The sequence below is a fragment of the Vulpes vulpes genome, chromosome 6 (genome assembly GCF_048418805.1).
Source record: "Vulpes vulpes isolate BD-2025 chromosome 6, VulVul3, whole genome shotgun sequence".
Lineage (NCBI taxonomy): Eukaryota > Metazoa > Chordata > Mammalia > Carnivora > Canidae > Vulpes > Vulpes vulpes.
Window position 1 is genome coordinate 9,260,672 of NC_132785.1, and position 11,038 is coordinate 9,271,709.

At 51.2% G+C, this 11,038-nt stretch overlaps 1 pseudogene; it reads left to right on the forward strand.

The window, feature by feature from the left end:
• The first annotated feature begins 236 nt into the window (after positions 1-236).
• LOC112928112 (small nucleolar RNA U3) lies at positions 237-334 on the forward strand (annotated as a pseudogene).
• The last annotated feature ends 10,704 nt before the right edge of the window (positions 335-11,038 follow it).

Consider the following 11,038-nt stretch of genomic DNA (forward strand, 5'->3'; position numbering starts at 1 on the left):
CGGCGAGACACGCTGCGCTTGTCCTGCTCCCATGAGCACAAGATGGCCAGGTCATGCTCTTTTCCAAAGAGCTCTGCTGCCACATGTCTTATCCCCTGATGCGCCACAACTCCCTCTGGAGTGGGAAAGGGCCGAGATGGTGTGACCCAGCTGGGAAGCGTGAGACCCGGAGAAGGCGAGAAGGCCTTCCAGGGTAGCAGAACCGTGCACCACATCAGCCCTGGATGGCACCGCCCAAGACTATACTTTCAGGGATCATTTCCATAGTTTGTTACTGGAGAAGTTTCTCTGAACGTGTTGATGGCACCACCCGCCGTGCTTGCCTTCTGGTGGGTAAAGGCTCCTATTTCCTCCCTTCTGTCCTTCCCCTATCAGCCAGGAAATAAGGCATTTTTGTGGAAGTGCCTAGTCCTCTGGAGAGTCACCAAGGCAGGGGTATGAGCGCTGGAATCTGGACAAACCTAAGGAGGCTGTAGCTTTGCCCTCTAAGACGTCGCTTGTTCTCCAAACAAAATTTGTTTGTCATCTCCTGGGTCACTGATCTCCTTCTCCTGGTGGGAACTGGTCTACACCGAAGCTGGTGCATCTTCCCCACCCCACCCCCTCAATGGAACTGCTCTAAAGGAGGCTAGACACAGGGTGGGGGTGGGGAAGTAGAATCACCCATGAGGCTAGGAAATACCGCCCACCCTGGGCTGTGGGAGATGTTGCCCAAGGCTAACTTCACCCGTCTCCCTCCACATCCTTTCGTGGGGCTAAGGGTAAATGGAAATGCTCTGGCCTCATTGTTGATGGCTCCAAAAATTTCTCTTCCGTGTCCTTTTCCCAGCCACAAGCCATGGCATTGCAAGCTGTAAATCTTTGAGACTGTTCCCAACCCGTCGGTTTACAGTCAAGGTGACCTTTGCTCCAGACGCGTTACAGAGGCAGAAGACGTGTTCAGGGCTGCAACATGGAAAATTCGGTTGGGATTCATGTGTGGTGCTCCTTGGCCCGACCAGAAGCCCAGCATGGGGCATAAAGGAGAAAAATGGCTGGAACCCCCTCCCCCCGCAAGCTGACCCTGCAGTTCTTCTGAATTCTCCCCACGACAAGCTTGGCCAAGTGTCCAAAATGGATGAGAAACAGATCAGTGGCCTTTGGGTATTAGGGCCCAACTCTGACGTGCAAACTCCCTGAGAGATGCCCAAGCACCCTGATCTGTTTCGGGGGCTCTGGTGTCTTTGAGGGGACTCAAAAGCAGTGAGCTTCTAAGGGAAAGCTGAGCCTCATTTAAGCCATCTGGTAGACCTCTCACAACATCTGTCTTAGCTGGAGAACACACAAGGCCCCCATTTCTTTCCACTTTGAAGTGGCTAAAGTTCATTCTGTGTCCACAGTCCCTGTCTCTCTGTGGCCCAGGTTCTCCTCTCCCGCAGGGAGCAGATACTAGACTTGAGTAGAGTCTCCCGAGGTGGTGGTGGGAGATACCAGGAGAACCATGTCGGGCCAGGGTCTGTGCGAGTCATGCCCTGAAGGGGACACCGCAGGAACCACCGCCATTTGTGGAACCAGGAGGGGATGCCTGGATCACCTCTGGTGAGGGGGAGTGTTGGTGACGTCCTGTCCTCAGAAAGGGGCCCCTGAAGCTTCATGGGTTTCTCTGTTGGGTCTTGTTACTTCCCAGATACAGACAGTTGCTCTCTCAGCCTACCGGCCGTCAAGCCTCCTCTTCCTGCTGGTGAGGGGTGATCAAGTCCCTGGGGCCCTCTCCATCCAGCCACACCATGGGCCTCTCCTCACAAAAGGCATCACAGTGACTTGTCCCCAATGCAGGAGACTCGGGCCCCCACTTGGTGGTCCCCCTCACCTACCTCAGTCTCCCTGTCCCATCCACAAGGCGGGAGAACAGGGAGGTGTACACACACACACACACACACACACACATAAGCTGGGGGTGAGAGAGACAAAGAAGGAAAAGAACAATGAGCTAAACGTAACCTGGTTCCACATTGGGTTCCAGAACAGAAAGAGGATCCAAATGAGTAGATAGTCAAGCGTATTGACCCGGGGATCCCATCTCAGCCGCCACATGGTATTGGGGTGTAAGTGTGAGACGGTAACACTAGGCGGAGAGGGGGGAAGGCTGTGCGGGAGCTGTGTGCACCATCCTTGCAAAGTTCCTATAAACCTACAGCTACTCCAGAGTAAAAAAGAGTATTTTTCACAAAGGAAAAGAAAACAGTGCCAGGCCCTGCCGGGTTGCTAGGCTGCACCCCTGAGCTGGTCCCCCCGGCCCGGCTGCTTCCGAGCCAGGCCCCAGCCCTAAGATCAGTGCTCTCCGGAGGAAGCATTTAGAGAATTTGGAAACTCAAAAGAGAATTTGGCACACAGAGTTCCTAGGGAGGCCCACCCTCGGGTGGGAGAAGGGGGCGGTGAGGGTGAGAACCAGCGAAGCCGAGGAGCCTCCGGAACTGCAGGACTCTCAAAGCCATCAGCAGGCTGGAGGTTAGAGAACTCTTCCAGGAGGGGCTCTAAGGGGAGCTGTTCTCTACCCCTCCCCGCCCCAAAGTACTTAACAAGGGACCTGCCTGACCTTGGCCACCTGGTGGGCCAACTAGTCCCACCGCCTTGTGTCCCCCTGACGCTGAGCTGCTGCTTCCCCGGCTCCCACCTGAGCCCTGCCTTCCAGACCCAGCCACCCTGGCGCCTCGGCCGACACCTGGATCTACACCTGCTGCAAGAGCAGCCTGTCCCGAGCCCCGGCCCCCGGTCACTCTCACTACCCCGTCTCAGTGGGAAGGACATGGCCCTCCTGTGGGTGACAAAACCGAGGCCCAGAGAAGTGACAATTGGCCCAGCGCACCACAGTCCGCTGATAAGGCCGGGCCTTCCCTACCTGTGACTCTCGGCGGATACCTGCTCCCTGCGGAAGGCCCTGCCCAGGGCTTGGAGCTGGCCCTGGCTCGCCCCTGCCATCTGCTAGCCCCACCCCCCAGGCTCCCTGTAACTGTGGTTCTGCCCACGGCCGGCTGCCCCCCGCCTTGCCCTGCCTGCTTCCACACCCCTGGGGCCACATCTGCTGTCCCAAGGGTCCCAGCCCCACAGGCCGGGCCCCTCTGGCTACAGTTACCCTGCCCTTCCCCAAACCGGGTGATGACCAGAGAGGGGACCGGGGGCAGAGGGAAGGGGGAGGCCCAGAAAGCAGGGAGCCTCACCGCCAGGCACCTGCCGTGGGCGCAGGGGACAGTGAAGGGAGGGTGAGAACCCAGGCCTCGGCACTGCACCCGGGCACAGCACTTTCCCAATCTGCTGCTTTCCTTCCAGGGACCCAGCTGCCAGCTAGGTGACAGGACAGGACCCTGCCTCGCAGATGATTTTAAAGCTCAGGGAGCTGGTGGGTGCGGACCTGGTGCGACACTCCACAATCTGAGCCGGTGGCGCTGTTCCCGTGAACTCTTGAAACGCTTTTATGCTCCATATGTTTACTTTGCAGAGGGAGGCACGACGCAAAGGCACTGACCTTGCACCGGTACTTCCTCGGAATTGCCTTAAAATTGGGATATTTTCCCTTTCCATTTGCAACCGGTCCCAGGATGATAAGGCAAATGATAAGCCAACGATAAGCTTTTCTCAGGAAAGAGCGGTCCCTTTGGGCTGCTGAACAGAGGAAATCTTATCACTCAAAAGTCATGATTCCTGGTTCCCAAGGGATCTCTTTTCAAGTCTGAGTGGTAGCACATTAAACGGTAGGAGAAAAATGCATGCTGCACACCCTGCACCAGAAGTCCGACGTCACCGGACAAACAGGGAAAAGATTTTCTTTTTTAATTTCTTTACGTATTGAACATTAAACACTAGGCCTGCCGCAACTGTGGGGGGCGGCGGGGGGCGGCTGCTAGGTGTGTAAGGAGTGAACACTTGGGTGAGACGACCTCAGGGCGGCCCCCCGCACTGCATCCGGTGGGGCGGGGGAGAGGGGGCACCTCAGGCTGGGGCAGCAAGTGGCAGGTGCTTAGGGTTGTCTGCATTCACGAGGCACCTGCAGGCCTCGACGCCCCAACTGCTCATGCACAGTCATCCGTGCCCTGAGCGTTCCCGGAACTCCTCTCTTGTCCCCCTCCGTCACAGCCCCCTGCCTGAGCTTTCCGTAGCATCCGTCACTCGCTAAAGCTCTCTGGTTGGGATCCCTGGGTGGCCCAGGGGTTTAGTGCCACCTTCGGCCCAGGGCGTGATCCTGGAGTCCCGGGATCGAGTCCCACGTTGGGCTCCCTGCATGGAGCCTCCTTCTCCCTCTGCCTGTGTCTCTGCCTCTCTCTCTCTCTCTCTCTCTATCTCTCATGAATAAATAAATAAATAAATAAATAATCTTTAAATAAATAAATAATCTTTAAAAAAAAATAAAGCTCTCTTGTTCATGAGACACACACACAGAGAGGCAGAGACATAGGCGGAGGGAGGAGCAGGGGAGCCCGATGCGGGATTGGATCCCAGGACCCCAGGATCACACCCTGAGCCCAAAGCAGACGCTCAACCACTGAGCCGCCCAGGTGCCCCCCTCTCTCAAGTTATTTTGTCACCTACTGGTGGTGGGGAGTTTTTCCCTCCGTCTGCACTAGAATGGAAGCCCCAGAGGGCAGGGGCTTTGTTCCACTCGGTACTGACTCTCCAGACCCTAGAACAAGGCCAGAGCAAGACACGTACCATGTGCACATTAATGTCATCGTCATCGTCATTGTCTTCCAGCATCACCGAGAGGCAGGCGCGGCCAGACAGCTTGAGTTCAAACCCTGGCTCTGCTGCTAACGAGCTGCGTGCTAGGTAAGTTACTTAACCTTCCTGTGCCTCAGTTTCCCCAGGGTAACGTGGGATTGTAATAATGGATCCACCCCCTTCCCACCTATTGAGTCAATATGTGCGAGACACTTTGGAAGGCCTCTAGCCCATGACCGCTTAATGAGCATTAGTTCTAATTATTTAGAGCTAGCTCCGGGGCCAAACTGTCTGCAAACCCCATCCTCACTCCCACGTGCGGGTCTGCCCTCTTCTCACTGCCAGCCCCGGTTTGATTGAGGTCCCTGACGCCCTTAGGCTTCCCAGCCTCCGAGAGCCTCCTGCCACACACCCACAAGGAGTGCCCTCTGGGGCCATGCACCGGGCTCCAGATTGAGCCCCCAACTCCAATCCCCTCTCATCACCTCTCCACAGTATAGCTTCCATCCCATTCCCGGGGACTCAAGCAACTGATTACCCAAACGTGTCAAAATATTTGAGCGAACCTGCCATGGCCCCTGGAAGGCCTAGCCTCATGTCCTCCAGAACTCCTGCCCGTTGGGGACCTCTCCACAATGACCATGGTCATCTCCCATGGCCTCAAAGGGGAGGGCCCAAGTGCAGGCACAGGGCACCCCACTTCCCCACAGGACAGCCCAGGGCAGGTTGCAACATCTAGCAACCCGTCAGGTCCTGGGTGCCGCCCTCGTGACACGACCTCGGCTGTGTAGAGAAGGAAGGACTTCCTTCAGCCCTCTGAGAGTGGCGCGAAGACTTCGACTGACGTAAGACAGACCAACAGGAGAAAAGGGTACACAGTTTAGCTGACTTTTTTACTTGTCCATGCAAGTCTTCAAATGGAAAATAAAGACCTGTAGAAGCCACTGGGCCCCAAAGCTGCGTCACCATTTTAGACAAAGAATGACCAATGGTGGGGGGTGTGGTGAGACAAGGAGCCTTGGTGTGGCGGAGACTAGAAAGAGCTTGGGGGACACCAACGACAGATCAGAGTTATTTTAGGGGGTTGGTTTGTACGGAACCTTCCCCCGTGCTAAGAATGTTCTCTTCCTGGTACAGGGAAGGCATCTCTCTCGGGGAATTTAACCACCTGCTTTTAGGTAGAAAAGGGGAAGTCGGGAAGCTCCTCCACCATCTGCCATTCCTCAAGTGCTTTCAGCTCAAAATAGACCATATACTAAAGCTGCATGTTGCAAGGGAGGGGGTGGGGGGCTCTTCTGATCCCCTTCAGCTGGAACACCCCTTCTTCTGTCCTGGCTGCGTCCACTCATGGTCCCCGTCGTCCAATCTCTGTGGACATCCACTTCCCTCCAGGAAGTCTTCCCTGATAGAACAAGCCAGAATTCCTAAAAAAAAAAAAAAAACCCTAAAATCTATTTCAATGTCAATGTTCAGATGATGTGTTACTTGCTTTGGGTTAAAAAAACTCAGCTGCTGGGGCATCTGAGTGTCACAGTCTGCCGAGTGTTAGACCCTTGATTTTGGCTCAGAACATGATGTCATGGGTTGTGAGGTGTAACCCCATGCCGGGCCCCACGCTCAGCATGGAGTCTGCTTAGGAGTCTCCCTCTCCCTCTTCTTCCGCCCCTCCACCCATGTGGGCACATGCGCAAGCTCTCTCTCTCTCTCTTTTTCAAATAAATAAATAAATCTTAAAAAAAAAAAAATCCCACCCACTGATGTGTATTGTTGGGAAAAAGATTTCTGTGAAACATGAAAAAGCAAGAGATTTAGGGGAAAAACAAGAAGGTCTTCCTCTCTATCGTCCTTTCGGTGGCTCCCAGGCTCTGCCCCCAGACTTTTCTCCACAGCCAGCGGCTGCCCGGAGGGACTTTCAGGAGGTGAAAATAATCTGCAGTATATGTTATTTTTTTTATTTTAATGGACAATTTTAAATCAATGTTAACTTTATTTTTTTAATTTTTATTTATTTATGATAATCACACACAGAGAGAGAGAGAGAGGCAGAGATATAGGCAGAGGGAGAAGCAGGCTCCATGCACCAGGAGCCCAACATGGGATTCAATCCTAGGTCTCCAGTATCGCGCCCTGGGGCAAAGGCAGGCGCTAAACCGCTGCGCCAGCCACCCAGGGATCCCAATGTTAACTTTATTTTAATTAAGTATTAAATAAATGTCAAGTAATTGGACAAATGTTCAATAAAAATGTTCATTCTTGAAAAGATTAAGACATGATAAAGACTTTAAGGCAATTTTATTTGTACTCCTCTCTCCTCCTTCACCATCTTGCTCACCGTGATTTCTGATCCCTCCTGGGACAGTGGGTGGAGGATGGGGTGGAGGGAGAAGTGAGGCATTAGAAGAAAGCAAGCTCCTCCTTGACAGGTACTGCCATAGATTGACTTGGCTCTCTCGGAGACGAAAAGGTGTTGGAAGCTGAGTCTTTCTGTCATGGGGCAAGAGTGGGTTCTTACTAGATCCCCCCAACTAGCGGGGGCACTTTCTTGCGGTCCCCTTGACAAGAACACCTGCATCTATCATCTGGTTGGTCTGTTACTCCTCTCTGCAAAGGCCTTTTTATGGTGGCCCTCTTGGGGACAGGACCCAAGAAAAGAGGCAAAAAGGAAAGGAGGTTGAAGCACTGAGCCAGCTGGAGAAGAATGCCGCCTCTGAGTGAGTAAACAGTGAGCTGAAAGGCCCTAACATGAGAGCTGACACGTCTGAGGAGCAGCAAGGAAGCCCATTTGGCTGGAGCACAGTGAGTAAGAGCAGTGGGAAGAGATGAGGGCAGAGAATAGTAGGGACTGGTGCTCATGGGGCCCGCAGGCCAGGACCTGGGCTTTACTCTGTGTGGGGTGGATGGGAAGCCAAGGGAGGGTGACGTGATCTGAATTTAGCTTTAAGAGGGTGAGTCAGCCACTGTGTATGGAGGATGGATCTGGGGGGGGGAAGGCTGAATGATGGAGATTAACTAGGAGGCTTTGCAGTAATCCAGGGGAGAACCAATGGTGGCTCCGATGAGGCTGGAAGTGTTGGAGGTAGTGAGAGGTGGATGTCGTATCCGTAGGTGGTAGTCAACAGAGTCCTCGACAGATTGGATCAGCAGTGTGAAAAAAAAAAAAGAGAAGAATCAAAGCTGACTCCAGAGTTTCGGGGCCTGAACAAATACGTGGAAGGACGGTGTTTGCCTGAGGAAGACTGCATATTGATGATAAGGATGGAATCAGGAGACCGTTTAGATATGTTAATTTTGAGATGTTAGATTACCAGTTGGCAAAGTAAAGCAGGCAGTTGGATGCACAAGGGAGAAAATGCATCCAACTAGGGGCTCAGGGAGAAAATGAGGTTGGAGTCATCGGCATGTAGATGTCATTTAAAGTCATGAGATTGGGTTGATCCAAAGGCAGGGAAGGTGAATAAAGAGGAGAGGAGGTCCAAGAACTAAGCCTTGGGGCCTCCAACCTTAAGATGGGGAGACACAGAAACTGCAAAGACACTGAGCAAAGCAACCAGTAGGCTGGAGACCTAGCAGTACCTCAGAAGCCAATACGAAGCAAATCATTAAGAATGACCAACTGTAGGGACACCTGGGTGGCTCGCGGTTAAGCACCTGCCTTCAGCTCAGGGCATGATCCTGGGGACCCGGGATCGAGTCCCCCATCGGGCTTCCTGCATGCAGCCTGCTTCTCCCTCCACCTGTGTCTCTGCCTCTGTGTGTGTGTGTGTCTCTCATGAATAAATAAATAAAATCTTAAAAAAAAAAAAAAAAGAATGGCCAACTGCGTCAAGTGTGGCAGAGGTCAAGGAGATACACTGTTGGCAACAGGGGGTCACTGGTGACCTTGACAATGGCCTTTTGGGCAGAGTGAAGACTGATTGTGGCCAAAAGAGAATGGGAGGACAAGAAGCAGAGGCAGTGGGACGCATCTTTTGAGGACTTTGCTATCAAGGAGAGAACAGAAGTAGTAGCTGAGGGAGATGTGAAGTCAGTGGAGGTTTGGGGGCTTGTTTTGTCCTTAAGACGGGAGACACTGGAGCCTGTTTGTCTGATAACTGAAGTGATGCAGGGGAGAGAGAAGAGAACTGCCAGAGTGGTGCTGAGGTGGACAGGGAAGGATTAAATCTGGAGGCTATCAAAGAAGAGTTCATCCCAGACCATGGTTTAATTATGGGCAGTGTAAATGGGCGCCAATACAGGCCGGATGGTGGGGGAAGCATGTAGAAATACGGACTGAGGTCATCAGCAGACAGTGAGGAGGGAGAAGGAGGTTGGAGAAAAGAGGAGAAGGTGTGAAATAGTTTGGGAAAACGGGGGTAGGTTGTAAAGCAAAAACAAGAGCCCGCTTGAGGTCACTAGTTATGGAGTTCAGTGAAACCAGCTTGGTTGTTTCTCCAGCCAACTCAGCGACCCCAGAGCACGCCTGGAATAGACACAGACTGCAAATAATTAAGACAAAATAGGGTTTAAAAAATTTTTTTTTGTTTTTTTTTTTGCATCTTTTGCAAAGATGTTTAAAGTATCCTCAAAGTATAGTGGGAAAAGCAAAACAGAAACTGTCACGTGTATCTGGTAAGAGTGTAAACTGGTGAAATTAATTAATTTAATTAATTCAGAAATTCATTCCCGAGTCTTAAAAATATTCATTTTGCACTTGTAGGGCTCTATTCTAAGAAGATCATAAAAGCTAAGAAAAGCTGCATACAAACAGGTGTGTAGGTATTACTTACACTTGTGAAAAACTGGAAATTACCAAATTACTAATATGAGGGGATTGGTAGCAAAAATGACAAGATAACTATTGATGAGGCAGTAGTGCTCATTGAAACTGATGTTTACAAAGTCTTTCACGACATGAAAAAAATCCTTAAGATATCAAGTTATAAAAAAAAAAAGAGATATCAAGTTATACACTAAAAGTAAGCAGGATCGAATATAGTTTTTAAAGGCATTTATTTGAGAGAGAGACCCCACATGTGTGGGGGTCTGGGGGAGGGAGAGGGAGAGAAAGAATCTTAAGCAGACTCTGCTGAGCAAGGAGCCTGACCTTAGGGCTCCATTTCATGACCCTGAGATCGTGACCTGAGCCAAAATCAAGAGTCAGACACTTAACTGAGTAGCCCAGGTGCCCCAGGATAAAAGACATTTTTAAAAGCCACAGAAAGGGATCCCTGGGTGGCGCAGCGGTTTGGCGCCTGCCTTTGGCCCAGGGCACGATCCTGGAGACTCAGGATCGAATCCCACGTCGGGCTCCCGGTGCATGGAGCCTGCTTCTCCCTCTGGCTGTGTCTCTGCCTCTCTCTGTCTCTCTCACTGTGTGCCTATCATAAATAAATAAAATAAAAATTTAAAAAAAAAATAAATAAAAGCCACAGAAAATGGAACTGGAGGGTATTATGCTGAGTGAAGTAAGTCAATCGGAGAAGGACAAACATTAGATGGTCTCATTCATTTGGGGAATATAAACATAGTGAAAGGGAATAAAGGGGAAAGGAGAGAAAATGAGTGGGAAATATCAGAAAGGGAGACAGAACATGAGAGACTCCTAACTCTGGGAAACGAACTAGGGGTGGTGGAAGGGGAGGAGGGCGGGGGGTGGGGGTGACTGGGTGACGGGCACTGAGGGGGGCACTTGATGGGATGAGAACTGGGTGTTATTCTATATCTTGGCAAATTGAACACCAATAAAAAATAAATTTATTATTAAAAAAAATAAGGCCACAGAAAGGGGGAAAAAAAGCCACAAAAAGGGGACCCTGGGTGTCTCAGTGGTTTAGCACCTGCCTTCGGCCCAAGGTGTGGTCTTGGGGTCCCAGAATCAAGTCTCACATTGGGCTCCATGCATGGAGCCTGCTTCTCCCTCTGCCTGTGTCTCTGCCTCTCACTGTGTGTGTCTCTCATGAATGAATAAATAAATAAAATCTTTTTTAAAAAATTAATAAACAAAAGCCACAGAGAAAATTCCAAAGTGTTGGTTAGGATTATCTTTGGGTAGCAAGATTATAGACGAGTTTCATTTTCTCCATTATTGCTTTCTGTATCTTCCAAAATGGGGATGTATCTCTGACAAATCAGAACAGAAATACCGTGTTGAAAAATATGGTCCTTAAAAAAAAAAAAAGAAAAAGAAAAATACGGTCCTTCCTGAAAGCAGGAGGATGCCCTCGAAGGCACTGGGGTGTTCCCTAGTCCTGGGGCTTCATGGAGAGTTTCCACAGTCTGGCACTTCAGATTGTGCAAATTCCGGACACATGCAAAAATTCCCTCCCCAGCGATCTGTTTACTTCGCCAGAATTGAACACCCTAATGC